Source organism: Saccopteryx leptura, chromosome 3 (assembly GCF_036850995.1).
Source record: "Saccopteryx leptura isolate mSacLep1 chromosome 3, mSacLep1_pri_phased_curated, whole genome shotgun sequence".
Classification (NCBI taxonomy): domain Eukaryota; kingdom Metazoa; phylum Chordata; class Mammalia; order Chiroptera; family Emballonuridae; genus Saccopteryx; species Saccopteryx leptura.
The window spans coordinates 55,679,023-55,699,096 of NC_089505.1; the positions used below are offsets into that span (position 1 = coordinate 55,679,023).

General features: G+C 42.4%; 1 protein-coding gene and 1 pseudogene across 2 annotated transcripts in view; one reads left to right on the forward strand and one right to left on the reverse strand.

The window, feature by feature from the left end:
• The window catches only part of PDSS2 (decaprenyl diphosphate synthase subunit 2), a 296,876-nt gene that overhangs the window by 213,605 nt on the left and 63,197 nt on the right, over positions 1-20,074 (forward strand). The window lies entirely within an intron of this gene.
• LOC136397091 (protein SPO16 homolog pseudogene) lies at positions 14,696-17,191 on the reverse strand (annotated as a pseudogene).

The following is a 20,074-nucleotide window of genomic DNA, read 5'->3' on the forward strand; positions in this document are numbered from 1 at the left end:
ACCCTATGGTCACTAGCTTGAGCCCAAAGATCGCTGGCTTGAATCCCAAGGTTGCTGGCTTGAGCCCAAGATCACTGGCTTGCGCAAGGGGTCACTTGCTCTGCTGTAGCCCCCCAGTCAAGGCACATATGAGAAGGAGTCAATGAATAACTAAGGTACCACAACCAAGATCTGATGCTTCTCATCTCTATCCTTCCTGTCTGTCTGTCCTTATCTGTCCCTCTCTCTGTCTCTCTCTCTCTCTCTCGCTGTCCCTGTCACAAAAAAATAAAAAAAATAAAAATAACAAATATTAATTTCCCCTCAGTAATGTTTATAGTACCTGCGTGTTACTGGTACCCTTAGTGATTATTTTAGCATATCTGTTGTGTACTTTCGCCATGAGAATGAGAAATCAGAAATGGCACCACTGTTTTGTACCCGATTGATCAGAAAAAATGATGATAGATATGACATAAAAGAAGGCTGGTTATAGAGAGAGGTGGGTGAGTTTAGTTGATGTCAGGTTACTGTTGAGGCACTGGCAGATGCTCCAGATAAGAGTTGAGAGCTCCAGAGAGATAATGTGGGGATTCCTCTTTGCTGACTTACAGGGAAATGAATTTTGGCATTCAAAGAAATAGGAGTCTAGCCTGACTAGGCGCTGGCGCAGTGTATAGAGTGTTGGACTGGGATGTGGAGGACCCAGGTTCAAAACCCCAAGGTCGCCAGCTTGAGTGTGGGCTCATCTGGTTTGAGCAAGGCTCACCAGCTTAAGCCCAAGGTCACTGGCTTGAGCAAGGGGTTACTCGGTCTGCTGTAGCTCCCTGGTCAAGGCACATATGAGAAAGCAGTCAATGAATAACTAAGGTGCTGCAATGAAGAATTGATGCTTCTCATTTCCCTTCCTGTCTGTCTGTCCCTATCTGTTCCTCTCTCTGTCTCTCTCTGTCTTTGTCACCAAAACAAAAAGAATAAAAAATAAATAGAAGAGTCTAGAAAAATAAAAATAGAATGGAGACTATAGAAAGGAAGTTGAAGTGGTAACCAGTCTTACTAGAATGTGCTGTAAGCGTACTTGAATTTGACACTTCCTTTCCAACTAAGACTGAAAGAGAAATATGTTGTGTTCTGAATTTTTCATTATTTGGTGACTAAGGCTACAGGCAATTTTTGTATTGTATAGAGATGTTTTCCAAAGTTAAACAATTAGGAATATATGTGATGGGCCCTTATGGAATTGATACTGGCAAATGTAGTGAATCATACCTTCAACATAAAATTGCAGACAACCAGGTGTCCCACCATTTACTCAGAAATTAGAGGATATGTAGTAATTTATATTTCAGTGAAGAAATGTCTTTTGATGGAAAACAGAATAAGATTCTACTTCCTGATACTTTAACATAATAAAGAGATTGAAAACAAATAATAATAAAAATAAAGATATTGAATTTGGGAAATCTAGATGCAGTATTTCTCATTGTATTCTGGTTGAATCGTTTGTTATCATGAATCCTACATTAGCCATAGTGCTATATTAGGCGGTTTTGATAAAGTGCCTAATACACCACTATGTGTACAATAGCACACTGAGTACTAACAGAGCATTCAAAACAAAGCCACAACAAAAAATACAGACCTGCCCTCAAGTATCTGCTGATTCATACGGTTCAGAGAGAAAACATGCACAGGGAGGCACTGGAGAGCAATGTACCCTAAGACCACGTGTAGTATTGTATGGCACAGGCTAAGTATGTAGGAGAAAGCACAGAATTAAGAAATAACAGTATTGAGGAAAAGCTTCTTAGATGAGGTCATTTTCTTTTAAGTCGAATGTTAGAAGGTGTTAGGGGATGTAGAGGTTTGTTGGAATCAAAATTGGCTTTGAACATTATCTGTGAAGTCAGATTTGCTTATTCATTTAACATGTCTCTTGAGCATCTGCTGTGTGACAAGCGATACAAGTGCTCAGTGGACAGGACAGCTTTGCCCTCGTGGAGCTTACATCTTAGTGGAGAGGCTGACTAGAAACAATCGCATCAACTCATGGGCAAGAGAAACAACTAACAGTGATACTGCACAGCTAAGAACTTAGGGAGAAGTGATAGTGACCCGTGACCCACTGCCCCATTGATTGAGGGAGTTACTTTAAATTGGATATCCATGGAAATCCTCTCTGAGGAAAAAATTTAAACTAAGATGTGAGTGACAAAAAGCTGCTAGTTGTGTGGGGGCGGGGAGGTGGGGACAGAGGGAAAAGCATTCCAGGGAAAAGGAAGCAACTCAGGCAAAGGCAAAAGAGAGGAGCCAGCTTAATGTATCCAAGGAATGGAAAGAAGCCCCCTGCCCACAGCTGGACCATGGTCGGCAAACAGAAGTGTGGTTGTAGACAAGTTCTGGGAGGCAGACAGTATTCAGAAAATATACGATAGCTAAACATGAAGGTGCTCTGGACACAAGTTCAACAAAAACTAAGGAAAGAAATGTACGATTTTGTTTTTGTTACTAAATCACATTCAGTAAAGGTTCTTGTGTACCTAGTATGTGCTAGTGGCTATGCTGGACAAATCAGGTACATGTGTTTTGAGAGCTGAAACAGGGATGAACCTGTATTTGGAGCTGGAGCAAAGGGGCCTTGCAAGGAAAGGGTGATAATTTTAAAAAGGATCAGTGAGTTAGTGGATAGATATTAAACATTGTTTGAGGGAGTTGGGGTTTAAAACAGTAAACAGGAGGAAAGCACCATAGGATCTTACACAATGAGAAGATCTTCGATAAAGATTATTGTCAAAGCTGTGAAAATAAATTGGAAGCCAGAGAATTTAGAAGCAGAAAGACCAGCTGAAAGGGTGTTGAAATAACACAGGTGTGAAGCAACAGACAAGATTGTTGGTAGTGGAAACAAGTGTAGGGCAAGGGCCCAGGAGTTCAGCAGGTATCCTCTCTCTCGCCTTATTGAGTCATTTATACTGTATGTCTCCTTCTTTATTACTCTCTTACTGCGTATTTTGTGGAATTGAGTCAACATTTACCATCTTTTAACCTGTTCTTTACATGTCAGTCTTTTATTTTGGTTCTAAGTACCATTTAAACAACATTTTCTCATAAAGTTTATTGCATTGCACAAAAACATGTCTTAAAAAGTAGTGGACAGGCCCTGGCCAATTGGTTCAGTGGTAGAGCATCAGCCCAGCATGTGGATGTCCTGGGTTCGATTCCAGTTGGGGCACACAGGAGAAGCGACTACTACTTCTCTACCTCTCCCCTTCCTCTCTCTCTTTCTCTCTCTCTCTCTCTCTCTCTCTCTCTCTCTTTCTGCAGGCATGGCTGGATTGGTTTGAGCAAGTTGGCCCCCTGCACTGAGGATGGAGCAATGGCCCCAGATGGGCAGAGAGCATTGCTGGGTAGGGAGCTTGCTGGGTGGATCCCAGTAGAGATGCATGCAGGAGTCTGTCTCTCTGCCTCCTTGCCTCTCACTTCAGAATGATAATAAAAAAATAGTGGACAGTAATTAGAAATATAGGGTATTTATACAGGTTTATCTCAGTCTCCTTGTCAGCAGAATATAACAGTGCTAGTCTTTCATGCGTGCCTCCAAGTTAGAACCACACAGCTGGACCATTCTTGAATTCCTGACCCATAGAAATTATGAGACATTATAAATGTGTATTATTGTTTTAAGCTACTAAGTTTGAGGTAATTTATTATGCAGTAATAGATAACTAATATATGTAGCTGTCTTTTGCCATGTAACCACAACAGCCTGTATTAAAAGCTGAGATGGACACAATAGTTGTAGTCGGAGCTGGAGTGATAATTAAAAAGGATCAATGAATCAGTGGGTGGGGCAAGTTAACTGTGGGCGCAGCCATTTGACTTGCTTTGGCCAGTTGGACCTCTGCCATCACCATAAGAAGAGTATGCCCTGACTAGACTGCCATCCCAACAAAATGAAAGATACTTGGAGCAGAGCCTCTCCAGCCAACCCAGAGACTGGAGGCTCATGTTGTGAGAACCACCAGTCTAGATTAGCTGAAGCTTAACTGATCCATAGACACGGGAGCAATAATAAATAATTGTTTGAAGGCACTGAGTTTGGGAGTAGTGAACTAGAATCAGAGAACCTTGTGGGGACCTGGAGGTCTAGGCCAAGCCCGTCAATGGGGTTCTAATTTAAGGAGTAGACAAGAGGCTTCCTGCTGGAGGACCAAAGCTCTGCCTTTGGGGCGAGGAACCACTAAGTAACTGGAATGAGAACCCTCCCAGGCTGGAGAGAGCAAAGGTTCAGTACATGGAGTTTCAGTAAAGCCATGTCAGGGCTGTTCCTAAAGCACCTGCAATGTGTATGTGTGTGTGTGCGCACACACGTACATTTCTTAAAAGTTTTTATAGCTTATTAATCCTCTTATGAAAAATCTATACAATCACCACAAATAAAGTCATTGTATAATCTGCTCCTTCTTACCAGCACAGCATGGACATTTGTGGTCCCCTTACTTTCTTTAATGTGCTTTTGTGTTTCTGCCACTGTTTTCTTGAGGTCTTTTGCTTTTCACGCAGGCCAGGTCTTGCAAGTCCATGTTTGGGGTCATGAATCGTAAATCAGGCTGAAGCCAGTTGTGTTGCCACCAACACAGTGGGTTTTGAATCCAAATACAAAGGTGGCATCCAGGGTAGTCTTGTACAATTCAGTGAGTTTTTCTTAAATTTCCATCTCAGGTACTGTTTACCTAGGGTGAAGGACATCAACAACCATTTGCCTCCACTGAAGTAGTTGGTTGGTCATGAACTTCCTGGTTGGGATATTGCCATGTTCATTATGGCAGTTGGTCCCCAGGCTGCCAGAGAGGACTAAGTGTTGTGTACGGAGACATTCTAGTGCAGTGTGCAAGCAGAAGCACAGGGTAATGATAGGAAATCCAGGGCTTTGCAGACTATTCCCATAAAATGGATGAAAGTGACCAGGGGCGGTTTACTAGAGAGAGGGAATCAATGAGTTTGAGTTCAAAGAAGCTAATTAGTCTATCAAAGTAGAAGGGAGTTCATATTGAAAGGTTTTTTTTTGTAGATAGCAGATAGGAAAACCTTATTATCTATTCCTTAAAGTTAAAAATATCACAAATATATATGTACATGTAAATACTATCTTTAAAAGAAAATGTATATTTCAAGGGGTTTAAAAATAAAACAGTGAGTATTATATAAAAGCATTAAGATACTCCAGGGTATATTTCACTGGTACATTTACTCATAACCTGTCCCTCATATTGTACCCAAGTCATGTATTAATGAGCTAATAAAGCATGCCATGTCATGTTTTATTGTTTGCTGGGCATCTGTTCAAACATATCACTCACATAGCCAAGACTTTAAAGATGCTGGTGGTGGTGATTATAAATACCTATAATTTACTAACAACTTTTTTTTTCCATAAAGTTGACATAGTCTTAAATCTTTTATTGCAAATAAAAATGGTGAATTTATTCAGTTTTAAAAGCTATTGAGTGTGATTTAAAATGTATCAAACATACAAAACAGAGTTTATATAACATATATATACAGTTTAATAATAAAATAAAACACCTAGGTGCCCACTACCACATTTAAGATATAATACTGTATATATATTATTTAATCCACAAAATGTTTTTATTTATAGGAAAAAGCAACAAATGTATTGTGCAGGAAACATTCTAGAAATCAGATATAGGAGCATTAGGTTAGATATGCAAAGGTGGTGAAGTGAAGGTGATGCAGAGGCTGAGAAGGCAGGAGAGCTATGGTGACTGAGTAACCTTAATACCCGTAATGGCCCTTTTGATTAAGGAGATCCTTAGTTTAGAATGCATCTGGCTGGTGAATGTTTTTATTTGTTACATTTTAAATTGAATTTATATACCATTTAGAGGTATTCTCGGTCACTCACTGACAGCTATCACAGAAGAACATCTTAAAAGGTAGCTTATTTGTATGAGAAATAAAACATCACTATAAAGCATGTAAATTGTTTAATAGAATGCCATTCTGATCCCAGGACAAGAATAGACCATTCAGAAAATGAAGCTCAAGCCTTCAGTTACCATCTGTCTATATGCTAGTCAGTCTGAATTGATATCTAACCGCAGATTACTGAGATGTAGAGCTAACTATTTTGCTGCTTACTCAGTATTTCCACTCAGGGTTATCACAAGCGTCTCAGTACATATTACGACCAGATATATGCTCTTTCCCTCCAAACCCATTCCATTGCTCTGTCTTCACAAAGAGTCCCCCCATTCATCCAGATTTCTCAAGGCAAAAATTTAGCCCCTCAATACATCTGCCGCTCACCAGCCTCACCCCCACATTTGCCTTACTCCATGCTCCTTAGCCAGCGCCTAACTGGGAGGGAGTAAAGAAAGTGACTTTCCTGAGTGCACGCTTCAAAAGTAGAGTGAGGTGGTTAAGATAATAAAGACCAGAAATTGTGTGTGTGTGTGTGTGTGTGTGTGTGTGTGTGTGTCAGAAACACAGAGAGAGGGACAGATAGGGACAGACAGACAGGAAGGGAGAGAGATGAGAAGCATCAATTTTTCATTGCAGCTCCTTAGTTGTTCATTGATTGCTTTCTCATATGTGCCTTGACTGGAGGCTACAGCAGAGCAAGTGACCCCTTGCTCAAGCCAGCGACCTTGGGCTCAAGCAGTAACCCTGGGGTCATGTCTATGATCCCACACTCAAGCCAGTGACCCCACACTCAAGCTGTTGAGCCCACGCTCAAGCCAGTGATCTCGAGGTTTTGAACCTGGGTTCTCTGCATCCCAGTCCGATGCATCTCTGTGCCACCACCTGGTCAGGCAAGACCAGGAATTCTTTAACTTTCCTCTCATCACCTGTCATCAAGTGATAAGGATCTGTGTCCCTTTCCCTTGAATCTCAGTGGAATTATGAGCACCTCAATCTGTAGAGTATGGTAGAAGTGATACCCCTGACTCTCAGGCTAGGCCATAAAAGGGTATCTGGACATGCTCACTCTCTGTAGACACTCTCTCTGCTCCCTATCGGAACTTAACCACCGTGATGTGAGAAGCCACGTGGAGAGACCCTAAGGAGGTGTTCCAATCATCAGTCCAAGGTGGACCTGATTAGTGTGTGGGTGAACAAGCCATTTTATTGGAAATGGATCTCTAGTAACTCAGTTGTTCTAGCTCCAGCCCTTTGAATCATTCCCAGCTTTGCAGGTCTTCCCAGCTGAGGACCCAGACATCATGAAACAGAGACAAGCTATCTTTTCTCTTCCCTTTCTGAATTCCTGACCCATAGAATCTGTGAGCATAATAAAATAGTTGTTGTATTGAGCCACTAAATTTTGAGGCGGTTTATTATCCAGAGATAGATATCCAGAATATACATCTTTCCAACAAATTTTAAGGCACTGTGTTAATATGATGATTATTAAGAGCATGGTGAAAAGATGTTGCAAGAAACAGTATAAATATACTTTGAAAACATCACTGAATCCTAAGATTTATAAGAAGGTAGTTATGTTAGCCAGCTCAGGCTGCCATAATAAAATACTATACACTGAGTGGCTTGAAAAACAGAAATTTATTTTGTCACAGTTCTGGAGGCTAGAAAGTTCTGGTCACTTTAGTTTTTGGTGAGAGCTCTCTTCCTGGCTTGCAGATGGTCACCTTCTCACTGTGTGCTCAAATGGAGAGAGAGCAGAGCAATCTCTCTGGTGTTTCTTATTACAAGGACACTAATCCTATTGGATCAGGACCCCACCCTTATGACTTTATCTAGCCTTAATTACTCCTTTACATTAAGCCTGGCAGTTAGGGCTTCAACCTATGAACTTTGCAGAGACATATACATTCAATTCATAGCAGTAGTGAAGCGTTCCTTGTTTATGCCATCACTCCTCCACCATCAGGGGCACAGACTGCAGCCTGGTTTTACGCTATGCCTGTCCCTTTTACATGGTCTGATTCCTTCATCTCTTGCCTGAGCTACTCCAATAACCTCCTCCTTCGCCTCCCTGTATAAAATCTTCCCATATTTTGTCTTTCCTTCACACTACCAGGGATCTCAAAATGCTAATCTCATGTCATTGTGCCACCACTTCAACCCCCCAGAAACATCCCATCTCTCTTGGGATAAAGACCAAAATCTTGAAAGTGACCCAAAAGACCCCGTAGAGTCTAATGCCAGTCTGTCCCTCCAGCTTTGCCTTGTATCACTCTCACCCTTACCGTCTGCGTCTCCGCCGCCCCAGTAGCCTTCTCTGATTCCTCAGGCACACCATTCTCCTTTGTATGTGCAATTCTTGAAGCTTAGAACATACTTCTTCATCTTCTTCATGATATATCCCTTATTTATCCTTCCTAGGTCAGCTCGAGGGTCACTTCCTCAAGGAAACCGTCCCTAAAGCCCCAGTCTCATCGGCTTCATCTCCCCCACTGGAAGTATCTATCTCAGTTTGTAGGTATATATCTATCTGTGAGATTATCTGATTGTCCGATTTCCCTACTAGGCTTTAGAACTAGGAGTGCAAGGATTCTCTAGTTTTGCTCACTGGCATGAGCACCTACAACAATATTTTTTACATAGAAGATATTCAGTAAATTTTAACAGATGAATAAATGGAGAAAATACAAATGGCTAGAAAATGAAATGCCTTCCCATACTTAAATGAAGTACCATTTTTTACCTGTTAAACTCACAAGTAAAACAATAATTCTATGTAGTGGTAAGACAGTCTCAAACTTGGCTGGTCAGTGTGCACATCAGAAGAACCTTTCCATAGAACAACTTGCAGAATGTTTTAAGAGACTAGACTGTTAGATCTATTGGCCCAGTAATCTAATCAAAGACTTCATCTGTCATGGTCAGCATCCGAGGTGGCCCTCAGGGAGCCCTCACAGCCTAGCATTCCTCCGTGTGCCCACTCTGGGCAAGGATGGTCTGTGTAAGGGAGAGCATGCAGCGGAAATGGTGGTGTGTCACTTCCAAGATCAGGCTATAAAAGATGGTAACCTCTTTTTGGGATAAAATACACAGACACTCATATTTCCAGCTGAAAACAGTTTCCTAACACCTAAATAAGATCCAAACCTCTGGACCTTTTACCTATCTGACTAGTCTTATCTTTCTTCACCTACCTCTCCCACTGTATGCTTCAATAATATGAAACTAATACTGATGCCCCAGAGTCATCCCCTACCTTATATTTCTGGCTAATTTCAGTTTATTATTCAAAACCAGACTCAGCTAACCCCTCCCCCTGAAGCCTTCTTTAACCCTTCCTTGATAGAATCATTCACTCCTTTCTCTGTACTGAAAGTGTATCTTCTTCTTACATACCAAAGTACTTTCTAATTGTTTACTATGTTTCTCCTGTGCTGAACTTCTCCTAATGGTCAAGAAGTAATGCCTAATTACTCTTGATAATTAGGCATTACTCCTAGACATATCCACAGTGTCTGGCATGTTGTAAGCGCGCGCGCACACACACACACACACACACACATCAATTGAACTGCATCTATTTTACATGGTATGTCAAGTACCAGCATCCACAGCGTTTTCAAGCAAGCTGTTTCCCCTTGGTGCTGTCCAGTTTGTTCATCTCAAAGAATTAGTATTCCCTACTGCTCCTACTGTGCAACCCATCTGAAGACCATCTGCTGCCCTCTAGCTGTGGAAAGCTTCCCCCATCCCAAGGATACCCCTACTGAAGGATTTGTGCTATAAGAAGCCTTCCCTTCTTCATCCTGACCCCTCTTCAGCATGGTCATCTCACATCTCAGCAAGAACTGACTAGGGAGGGTAGGCAGGGGCTGGCTGGCCCTAGACCAAAGAATTTCTGATTTTGGAATTCCTTGGCAACCTTGCTCTCTAATTTGTGAATAAAATTTCAAAAGCTTTATTTATTATAAAGACTCACTTTTAAAAACACTGCACGGGCACCCTGATTTGGTGCCACCCAAGTCTCAACCGCTCCTGGGCAGTCTAGAGGCCCCAGGACCCTCGTACCCAATGTGGTGGTATGTGACAGGCAATGAGGCCCGTGCGAGTCAGGGTCTGACCGGAGCTGCAGAGAAGCCCCTGCCCCTAGCTTTTCTGGAGCTGTCTCCCTGAGCTGCTCAGGACGTCCCCCGGCCAGAAGGGGCATCTCAGTCCAGCTTCAGGCCCAGGGGCCTCCAGCCATGTGGCTGTTCCCACAGTCGTACCTTCGCAACATAACCTTTGGGGGCTCTGATCCTCCTGTGGGAGCTTGGGTAGGAGCCTCTGCTCGGAACTGAGGACTCGAGAGTAATGGTGTGGAATGCACTGTCTGGACGGGGTGGACATGGCAGGCCCCTCCAGCTCCTGGGGTGCAGGCAGGGCCATGGCAAGGTGCTGCCTCCCCATGGGTGCGGCCTTCCTGGCCTCCCGGACCACTCCCCTCCCTGTGCAGATCTTGGCTGCCTCCGATGAAGTGTCACTTTCCCAGGCCAGAGTCCAAATGTTTCCTCCAGGAGGCTGAAGTCATTAGAAGTCATCATTCTTCCCCAGGTGCATTCTGCAGGCCGCCAGGCAGAACGGGCTCTCCCAGGACACAGATCAAGAGCAGAGAACAAAGCCTTCCCTGTGGCTTGGAGGTTCCTCTAAGGAAACCCGTGCCCAGCTTCATGCTGCCACTGCCTGGCACCTGCACTACCAGGAACAGCAGTGTCACCCCCACAGGGATGCTTGACCTGCTGCCCACCTGAGCCCGAGCACTGGCCCTGAGCCTCCAAGTACCGCTGCCGGGTGGGCCAGGACCCTCCACACAAGCTGGCCACCACTGGTGCGAGTGCGTGTATGAGGTGTATGCACGTGTGTGCTGTCAGCATGTGTGTTGCCCGGCACCCTCCGTCCTCCACATGGCCCATCTACACTACAACTTAGGAAGATGCCTTGTATTGTATATTTTGGGGGAAGCCTTGGGTGTAAATCAGTGTAAACTTGGAGGAGAGATTTTTCTATCATGTAGAGTAGGTATTTTTTATAGATTGACGGTTGATCAATTTTTTTAATACTTCCAAGAGAGAAAACTATCTGTGTATACATATGAGATACATATATATGTATATGTATGTTTGTATGTATAATAATAAATACGGGAACTCTGCTTCTGCACTCAGGCTGACCCTGCCGACATAGCTTGTGTCTCTTTCTGTCCATCATTCAGCAGTACTGTAACTGTAAATACTAATTGCCGGGAGATGTGTCACACACCCAGGCCCTGACCCTCCTTTCATCCTCTCAAGAAAGTGACAGCAGCCTAGATGTAGAAGGGCAAGGCCAGGACAATGTCACCACAGATTAAAGCTGTTGCTGTACACACACACACACACACACACACACACACACAAAACCCAGACTTTAGTTATATATATTTATCAATTATTATCAGTTTCTTTCCCATGATTTACATAGATTGAAAGTTTCCAGATGCCCACTTTACTGTCTCCAATGTGATTGGATTATAAATCAGAGCAAATTATTTCATCTTATTAAGTGATACTGTTAAACTAGTATTCTTTTTTCCCTTCCTTAGGATTCCTGAATAAATACTTATGATGTCTACTCTGTGTAATTGGTTACTTATATACTCTAGACTCTTGGATCTCTTCATATTATTAAAGACTGAATTTACAGGTTTAAATTCTTTTTGATACATAGATGAAAAATGTTGCTTACTCTTAAATACAACCTACTTTTTAAACTATAAAAGATATTTTGCATGTACTTCTATCATGTATTAAGCAAAGTAGAATTCAATTGCTATATATCTGAGGTCCATTTCTGCCACTTACTAATGTCCAGTCTTGGTCAAAATACGGTCTTTAAATCTCCTTACCTATTAAATGGGAATAATGATAATTGAATTTTTTGAAAGCTAATATAATAATGAATGTGAAAGTATCATCACATCATCAGCTCCCAAGAAATATTAGATTCTCTTCTCCCCTTTGCTTTCTTCTCATCCCTAGATTTAGAAAGCCTTTACTGAAAATTTCTTGAACTTGACTTCTTTAAAAAATACGGTGAGTAAACTGCTTTGGTCTTGTTTAGCCTCTCAAAATAGCTGAAAAGGGAAATTCAAAGCAAACACTTAATTTGATCTAATGTGAATTTAAAGAGATCTGGTCTCCTATCAAACTAGGATTTATGCTGTGTTTATAAAGACAGTGGCTCAGAGTATGAATCTGAAACAGGAAGCATGAGAACATGAAATATTTGCATACTTTGTTAGTTCCTTAGTTTTCCAAACTCTTCTTTTCTGATAATGTAAAAGGTAGAAGTTTGGCTTGGCAGATTCTACTGGGACTTTAACATCTTCCTGGGTCAATTAGTTCGCCTTTTTTCTGTAGCCATGGACCAGACCTTTAATCCCAAGCAGACACTTTTACAAACACACTTTGGCATCATTTGAATAGGTATATACAAATGTATTACTACTATTTAAAAAAGCAACTCAAAGCACACATCCCCCAGACATCTCAGTAGCAGAACAGTGTATTATGTGTGAGCAAGACCAGCAGTGCCACTGTCTCAGGCAGACATTGTCTTGCAAGCTTCCGGTTTTTTTGTTTGTTTGTTTGTTTGTTTGTTTTGTGACAGAGACAGTAAGAGGGACAGACAGGAAGGGAGAGAGATGAAAAGCATCAACTCTTCGTTGTGGCACCTTAGTTGTTCATATGTGCCTTGACCAGGGGGCTACTGCAGACCGAGTGACGCCTTGCTCAAGCCAGCGACCTTGGGCTCAAGCTGGTGGGTGAGCCTTGCTCAAACCAGATGAGCCTGCGCTCAAGTAAGTGACCTTGGGATTTCGAACCTGGGTCCTCCACGCCCCAGGTTGATGCTCTATACACTGTGCCACCTCCTGGTCAGGCTTCAGTTTCTTTCCTGTGTGGTTTTTGTTTGTTTGTTTGTTTTTAAGGTTGTATTTATTGATGTTTAGGGAAAGAAGAAAGAAAGGGTGGGCACAGGAGGGCGGGAAACATCAACTGGTAGTAGTTGCTTCTCGTATGTGCTGTCACTGGGTAAGCTAGAGGTTTCAAACAAGTGACCTCAGCAGTCCAGGTCATTGCTTTATCTACTGTACCACCGCAGGTTAGGCTCCTGTGTGTTTTTTTTTTGTTTGTTTTTGGGTTTTTTTTGTATTTTTCTGAAGCTGGAAACAGGGAGAGACAGTCAGACAGATTCCCGCATGCGCCCGACCGGGATCCACCCGGCACGCCCACCAGGGGGCGACGCTCTGCCCACCAGGGGGGATGCTCTGCCCCTCCGGGGCGTCGCTCTGTCGCAACCAGAGCCACTCTAGCGCCTGGGGCAGAGGCCAAGGAGCCATCCCCAGCGCCCAGGCCATCTTTGCTCCAATGGAGCCTTGGCTGCGGGAGGGGAAGAGAGAGACAGAGAGGAAGGAGGGGGAGGGGGTGGAGAAGCAAATGGGCGCTTCTCCTATGTGCCCTGGCCGGGAATCGAACCCGGGTCCCCCGCACACCAGGCCATCGCTCTACCGCTGAGCCAACCGGCCAGGGCCTCCTGTGTGTTTTTAAAACCAGCTTTACTTGAGCAAAAAAATCATGTGACAGTGACTATAAGACCTACATTTTTAAAATTAATGTACTTCTGTCTGACAGTCATTTGATAGATATGTTGGCATACATTTACCTTTCTGAAAAAAGAAAGAATCCTATCAAAAATAAATATCCACTGAATGTATCTTCCTCTTACATAAAATAAATCTTCACATATGTAAATGAATATGTAAGTTAGATATACTGTAAGTGTATCTGAATCTCATTTATTCTGATTACATTCATTCATTTCACACCAATTCTATTGTATCTGCTTTCTGAAGGTATAATTTGAATGTGGTTATCAGACCAGCTTCTTGATACTTTACAATGTCCATTAACTTTTCCTTTGTAATAGAGCATACGCTCTTAATATCTACATGGCAAGCTGATGAAAATGGATAGAGGGACTGCTTCGTTTGTAACGAAGTTCACAATAAGTAATGATTTAATGTTCATGGAATAAAATTTCTGATTAACTCAAGAACAGAATTATTTATGGCCTGATTAAGTTATGGTAGCAGATTTCAAAGGACTATAAATTAATTGTTTCTTGGTTATCTCGATTTTCTAATTTTTTTTCAGTGATCATGTATTGCATAATTGAAAATGTAGAAATGATGAATAATAAAATATCTTCACCATAATAATGAAAATATAATGAACAAAACTAATCTTTGATCATTGGATATCATATCCTGCAAGAATTATTATTAAATAGAACTGTTGGCGGCAAAACGGCACCAAAATGTTACGGGAGATTGGACGCAGTTCAGCAACCTCGGTCCTTGAATTCTGGCTAAGAAAGAATTCCGAGCCAAGACTTGAACTACAGGAGAAAGGTTATTTAGAAAGCCGCAGAGGTAGGAGTGAGCTGGAGAAGAAATGGGCTCAGGAAACGGGTTTACAGAGGCAGAAGAAGGGCCTTTGGAGCTTAGGAGAAAGAGAGGCAAGGAAGCTGCATCTGGGGGAGGGGCTGGGGAAAGGGGCTTTGGGTTCTTTGTCTTGAAGGCTTTTATCTGCTCTGGGAATTTGGAGGGAGGTCCCAAGGGCAGATCTCAGTGGAATATTTATCAGCTCTCCAGGTGGGTCCCCTCAGGCCCATGGTCTCCACTGATTGGTCAGTGCCAGAACAGGAGGTCACTAGTCATTGCACCTGGTTCTGATGTCTCCATGGCACTGGTCGTCTGGTTTTGCTGTTTTTCTGGGCCTGGAGAGGAAACACAACTGAGACCTAGATGTTATCCCTGAGGGTGAATGTTTAAGGGCCTACCTGGGAGTCTCAAGAGGCCACTTTTGGCTCCTTTTTTCCTCCTTCAAGGGGGTCTGCCACATGACTAGTGACATGCCAGAGGAGGAAAGGTCAGGGGAGGGTTCAAATCACATGACCAGTGATATGAAAGGTCAAGGCTAAACCACATGACCAATAATATGCTAGGGGAGGAGAGGTCACCCTGGGGGGAGATCCATGTTTTCCCAGTTTTTTGTTTTGTTTTGTTTTGTTTTGTTGTTTTTTTTTTCTTTTCTTTTTCTGAAGCTGGAAACAGGGAGAGACAGTCAGACAGACTCCCGCATGTGCCCGACCAGGATCCACCCGGCACGCCCACCAGGGGCAACGCTCTGCCCACCAGGGGGCGATGCTCTGCCCCTCCGGGGCGTCGCTCTGCCGGGACCAGAGCCACTCTAGCGCCTGGGGCAGAGGCCAAGGAGCCATCCCCAGCGCCCGGGCCATCTTTGCTCCAATGGAGCCTTGGCTGCGGGAGGGGAAGAGAGAGACAGAGAGGAAGGAGGGGGTGGGGGTGGAGAAGCAAATGGGCGCTTCTCCTATGTGCCCTGGCCGGGAATCGAACCCGGGTCCCCCGCACGCCAGGCTGACGCTGTACCGCTGAGCCAACGGCCTGGGCCTAGCTTAGTATTTTTGAGGCTCATCATGGCATAGCACATGCCAGCAAGTTCTTCCTTTTTATTGCTGAATAGCATTCTATTGTATGGATGGATCTACTTGTTAGCTTTTAATTTTTTTTTTGAAGAGCACACAACTGCTTAATAATTGTAACAGTAAATACGATCTATTCATTTAGCAAACTTCTGTTGAAAATTAAAGATGGCGTAAGTAGTTAAAAATATAAAGGTGACTAAAACACATATTCAGCCCTCAAGGAAACAGACAAATAAGAAATCATACAATTCAGAGAGAATTAAATGCTATGTTGAAATAGAAGGTTTAGTCTAAAGTATTTCAGGGACTATTTGACAATACTTCTCAAAGAAGTGATGTTTGAACTGGATATGTTCAATTTAGTGGGCAGAGAATAGGAGGAGATGATATTCCCTTTGAAAGGAATAATAGTTTTAAATTCACACAAGTGTGAAACTACATATTGTTTTCAAGATGTAGCAAATTATCCTGTGTTGCTAAAATGCAGGCCTCAAGGGGGACATTTGGGGCAGGAGATGGAACCAAAAGTATTGCTTAGTATCAGAAAGGAGGGCCTTGAATGCTGTGCTGTAGAGTTCATCTTGGTTCTGTGGGTGGTAGAAAGGCATTGGAGGAAAATTGTTTTAGTTCTTTATTATATCCAATTTAGGAAGCATAGAGGAAGGTGGAAGGGAAATAGAAAGATACCGAGAGATAAAGATTCAGCAAGTATATATTTACCGCACACCTAATGCCATCTACTGGGTGCTGATACTCAGCAGAGGCAGAGGGCAAAACAAAGGCCTTGTTTTCATGAAGCTGACATTCTAGTGAAGGGGGCAAGCAATAAACCATTAAACAACTATATCAGGGATCCAGTTGCATCAAGGAAAAAATGTTTAAAGCAAGGTAAAGACAGGGGAAGTGATATAGAATTGAAATTGGATTAAAAATATGTATATTTGAACATTATAACCCAACCAATCTAATTATTTTAATATTCTTCCAAAAGAATATTTATAATTGATACTCTTATGTGGTTTAAGTGAATCACTCAGTTTTAACTTTTGAAGTGTTCTCCAAACAGGACTTTGTTCAATGATGTCAACTTTAGTTCTTATTGTTGTGTAGCAGATGCAATCTATGTGTGGTTTGCAGGTGATCTTAGCGTTAGTGCCCAGAAGGTTAATAGCATTTACTGTGTTGTATACTGGAAGTATCCATAAGTAACTATCCAGGAATCTCTCTGAATCCTGAACATCAGTTTCCATTCCTCAGGCCCATGGAGGACAGCAGACAGAACCAAAAAAAGTTGATGAATATTAATAAACTTCTCAATTTTGGCTAGAAATATTTCTTCAGCTGACGTAAAGCATTTTTTAGCATCCATCAATAAAAATGCAACTCAAAAACATGCAACTCCATTAAGATAAAATATAATTAATCCATTTTCCACTGAATCTGAATACTGAACCTTGTAACCTCAATTTTCTAGGGCAGTTGCAACCTCACACCTCTTAAAAAATAAGGTAATAATAATGGTGGTTGCCCTTTGCTTACGATTTAAAATGTGAATCGCCCTGGCAGCTGTGTAAACAATAGACTGTAATCTTGTATGTATTTCATTTCTCACGTATATGGACTCATATGCAGGATTAATTCCTGGAAGTAGGATTGCTGGGTCACAGGGCAAATACATTTATAATTTTGATATATACTGGGAAATTTCTATCCAGCCTCTACAAACACCAGCCATGTTTAAGAGGCCTGTTTCTTTACAACCTCACCAACACTAAGAGTGAAGCTTTGGAGATTTGGAAATTTTTTTCCTTGGTCAGAAGCCCCCAAATCAAGTTAGCAGTGTTGCATTCCTTCTGGAGGCTCTAGGGGAGAATACGTTTCCTTGCTGTTGCTGGTTTCCACCTTCATTCCATGGCTTGTGGCCCCATCCTCCATCTTCAAATTCGTCAGCATAGCGTTTTCCAGTCTCCCTCCTGCTGTCACCACCTTTTCTGACTCAGACCCTGCTGCTGCCCTCTCATGAGGATCCTTGTGATTACATTAAGCCCACCTAGTTAATCTGGTATGGTGCCCCCATTTCAAAATTCAGAGTCCCTTTTGCCATGTCAGGTGATATTCAAGGTTCCAGGGATTGAAATGTGGACATCTTTGTGAGGGTCCTATTATTAGCCTGCCACCATTTGTCTGTGATAGGAAATGCAAATACTTTTCCTTATTGTCTTTTGTCTTCTAACACTGTCTGTGCTTTTGTGGCTGGTTCTTTTGCTTTTTGTTTTAGCCATTTGGAGTTCATCCTGGTAAATGGTGTGAAATGCAGATCAGTCTGGGTTTTTTTCTAGGTAGCTATACAGTTGTACCAGCACCATTTATGGAAAAGTCCAATTTTTTCTACAGTATAGGGCAGTTCCTGTAAATAAATATGATTGGTTTCTAGAGTTTCTATTTTGTTTCACTGTCTGTCTTAAAAGTGTACTTTTTAAAAAAATTATTGAGGCTTTTATAGTATGTTACCATATCTGGCAGGGCTAGACACCCACAACCCTGACATGCCTCCACCACACACATTTTTTCCCATGGTTTTCTGCCTATCCTTGTTTGAGTTTTTCCCCATGTGAACTTCATCATCAGCTTGCCTGGTTGGATAGAGGGGTTAGTTTTATTGGAGTAACCTTTTGAGGTTAGTCTTACTATCTTTAAAAAGAGTATGTCTTTATATTCATTGAAGTTACTTTTGTTCCTTCAGTAGTATTTTAACATTTTCTTCATATCAATTTTATGTATTTCTAAGCTTACTCCCCATGCAGTGGTTTTCAACCTTTTTACACTTGGAGACTGATGAAAATAGGAGAATTATTTCAGGGACCGCTAAGGCAGAATTCACCCTGCACATAAGCTAACTATTTCACAGACTGGCATGAAATCTCTGGCGGACCAGTCCTCAGACTGGTGGTTGAAAACAGTGGCAGAGAGCATAGCTGTCCAGTCGGCTAGCATCTAGTTCCTATACCTGTTGAGTACTTGAAAGTGGCTAGCCCTGGCCAGTTGGTTCAGTGGTAGAGCGTCGGCCTGGCGTGCGGGGGACCCGGGTTCGATTCCCGGCCAGGGCACATAGGAGAAGCACCCATTTGCTTCTCCACCCCCCCCCCCTTCCTCTCTGTCTCTCTCTTCCTCTCCCGCAGCCAAGGCTCCATTGAAGCAAAGATGGCCCGGGCGCTGGGGATGGTTCCTTGGCCTCTGCCCCAGGCGCTAGAGTGGCTCTGGTCGCGGCAGAGCGAGGCCCCGGAGGGGCAGAGCTTCGCCCCCTGGTGGGCAGAGCGTCGCCCCCTGGTGGGCGTGCCGGGTGGATCCCGGTCGGGCGCATGCGGGAGTCTGTCTGACTGTCTCTCCCCGTTTCCAGCTTCAGAAAAATACAAAAAAAAAAAAAAAAAAAAAAAAAGAAAGTGGCTAGTGATGTACTGTAAATATAAAGTACACACTGATTTTTAAAAATAAAACATCTCTTTCAGAATTTTTAAATTTTTTATTTATTGATTTTACAGAGGTGGGGGAGTGTAGCAAAAGATATCAATTCATAGTTGTTTAACTTTAGTTGTTCATCGATTGCTTGTTGTGTGTTGTGTGTGCCTTGACCGGGCAAGCCCAGGGTTTTGAACCAGTGACCTCAGCATTCCCGTCAACACTTTATCCACCTGCAGTGGATAAAGCGTCGACCTGGAAATGCTGAGGTCGCCAGTTCGAAACCCTGGGCTTGCCTGGTCAAGGCACATATGGGAGTTGATGCTTCCAGCTCCTCCCCCCTTCTCTCTCTCTCTCTCTCTCCCTCTCTCTCTCCTCTCTAAAATGAATAAATAAATAAATAAATTTTTTAAAAAGTGAAAAAAGGTGAAATTAATCTTTTTTTAAAAATATTTTATTTTATTACTTATTGATTTTGAGAGAGAAGAGAGTGAAAGGGTAGGGGAAGGAGCAGGAAGCAGCAACTCATAGTTAATTCTCTTACGTGCCTTGATTAGGTAAGCCTGGGGCCTCGAACCAGCGACCCCAGTGTTCCAGGTAGAAGCTTTATCCACTGTGCCACCACAGGTCAGGTGAAAGATTTCATTCTTTTTCTTTTTTCTTTCTTTCTTTTTTTTTTTTTTTTTTTTTTTTTTTTTTTTTTTTTTGAGAGAGGCAGGGAGAGAGAGAAAGAGAGGAACATTGAGCTGCTCCTGTATGTGCCCTGACCGGGGAATTGAACCCGGCAACCTCTGCGCTCTGGGATGAGGCTTCAACAAATGAAGCTATCCAGCCGGAGAGAAATTAATCTTAATGCCCTATTTTATCTATCCCAAAATATCCAAAACATTATTTCTCTATATAATCAATATAAAATTATGAAGGAGAGCCCTGCCTCAGGTCAGGCTTTTTTCACTTTTTTTAATGTAGCTCCTAGTGAATTTTAAATTACATATGTGGCTTACATTATATTTTTATTGGACATCAGTGGTTTCGAGTCATTAAGTGCATGTATACTTAAAGGTACTACAGTGTTTTTCATAATTTAGAAAAAATGAAGTTAAAT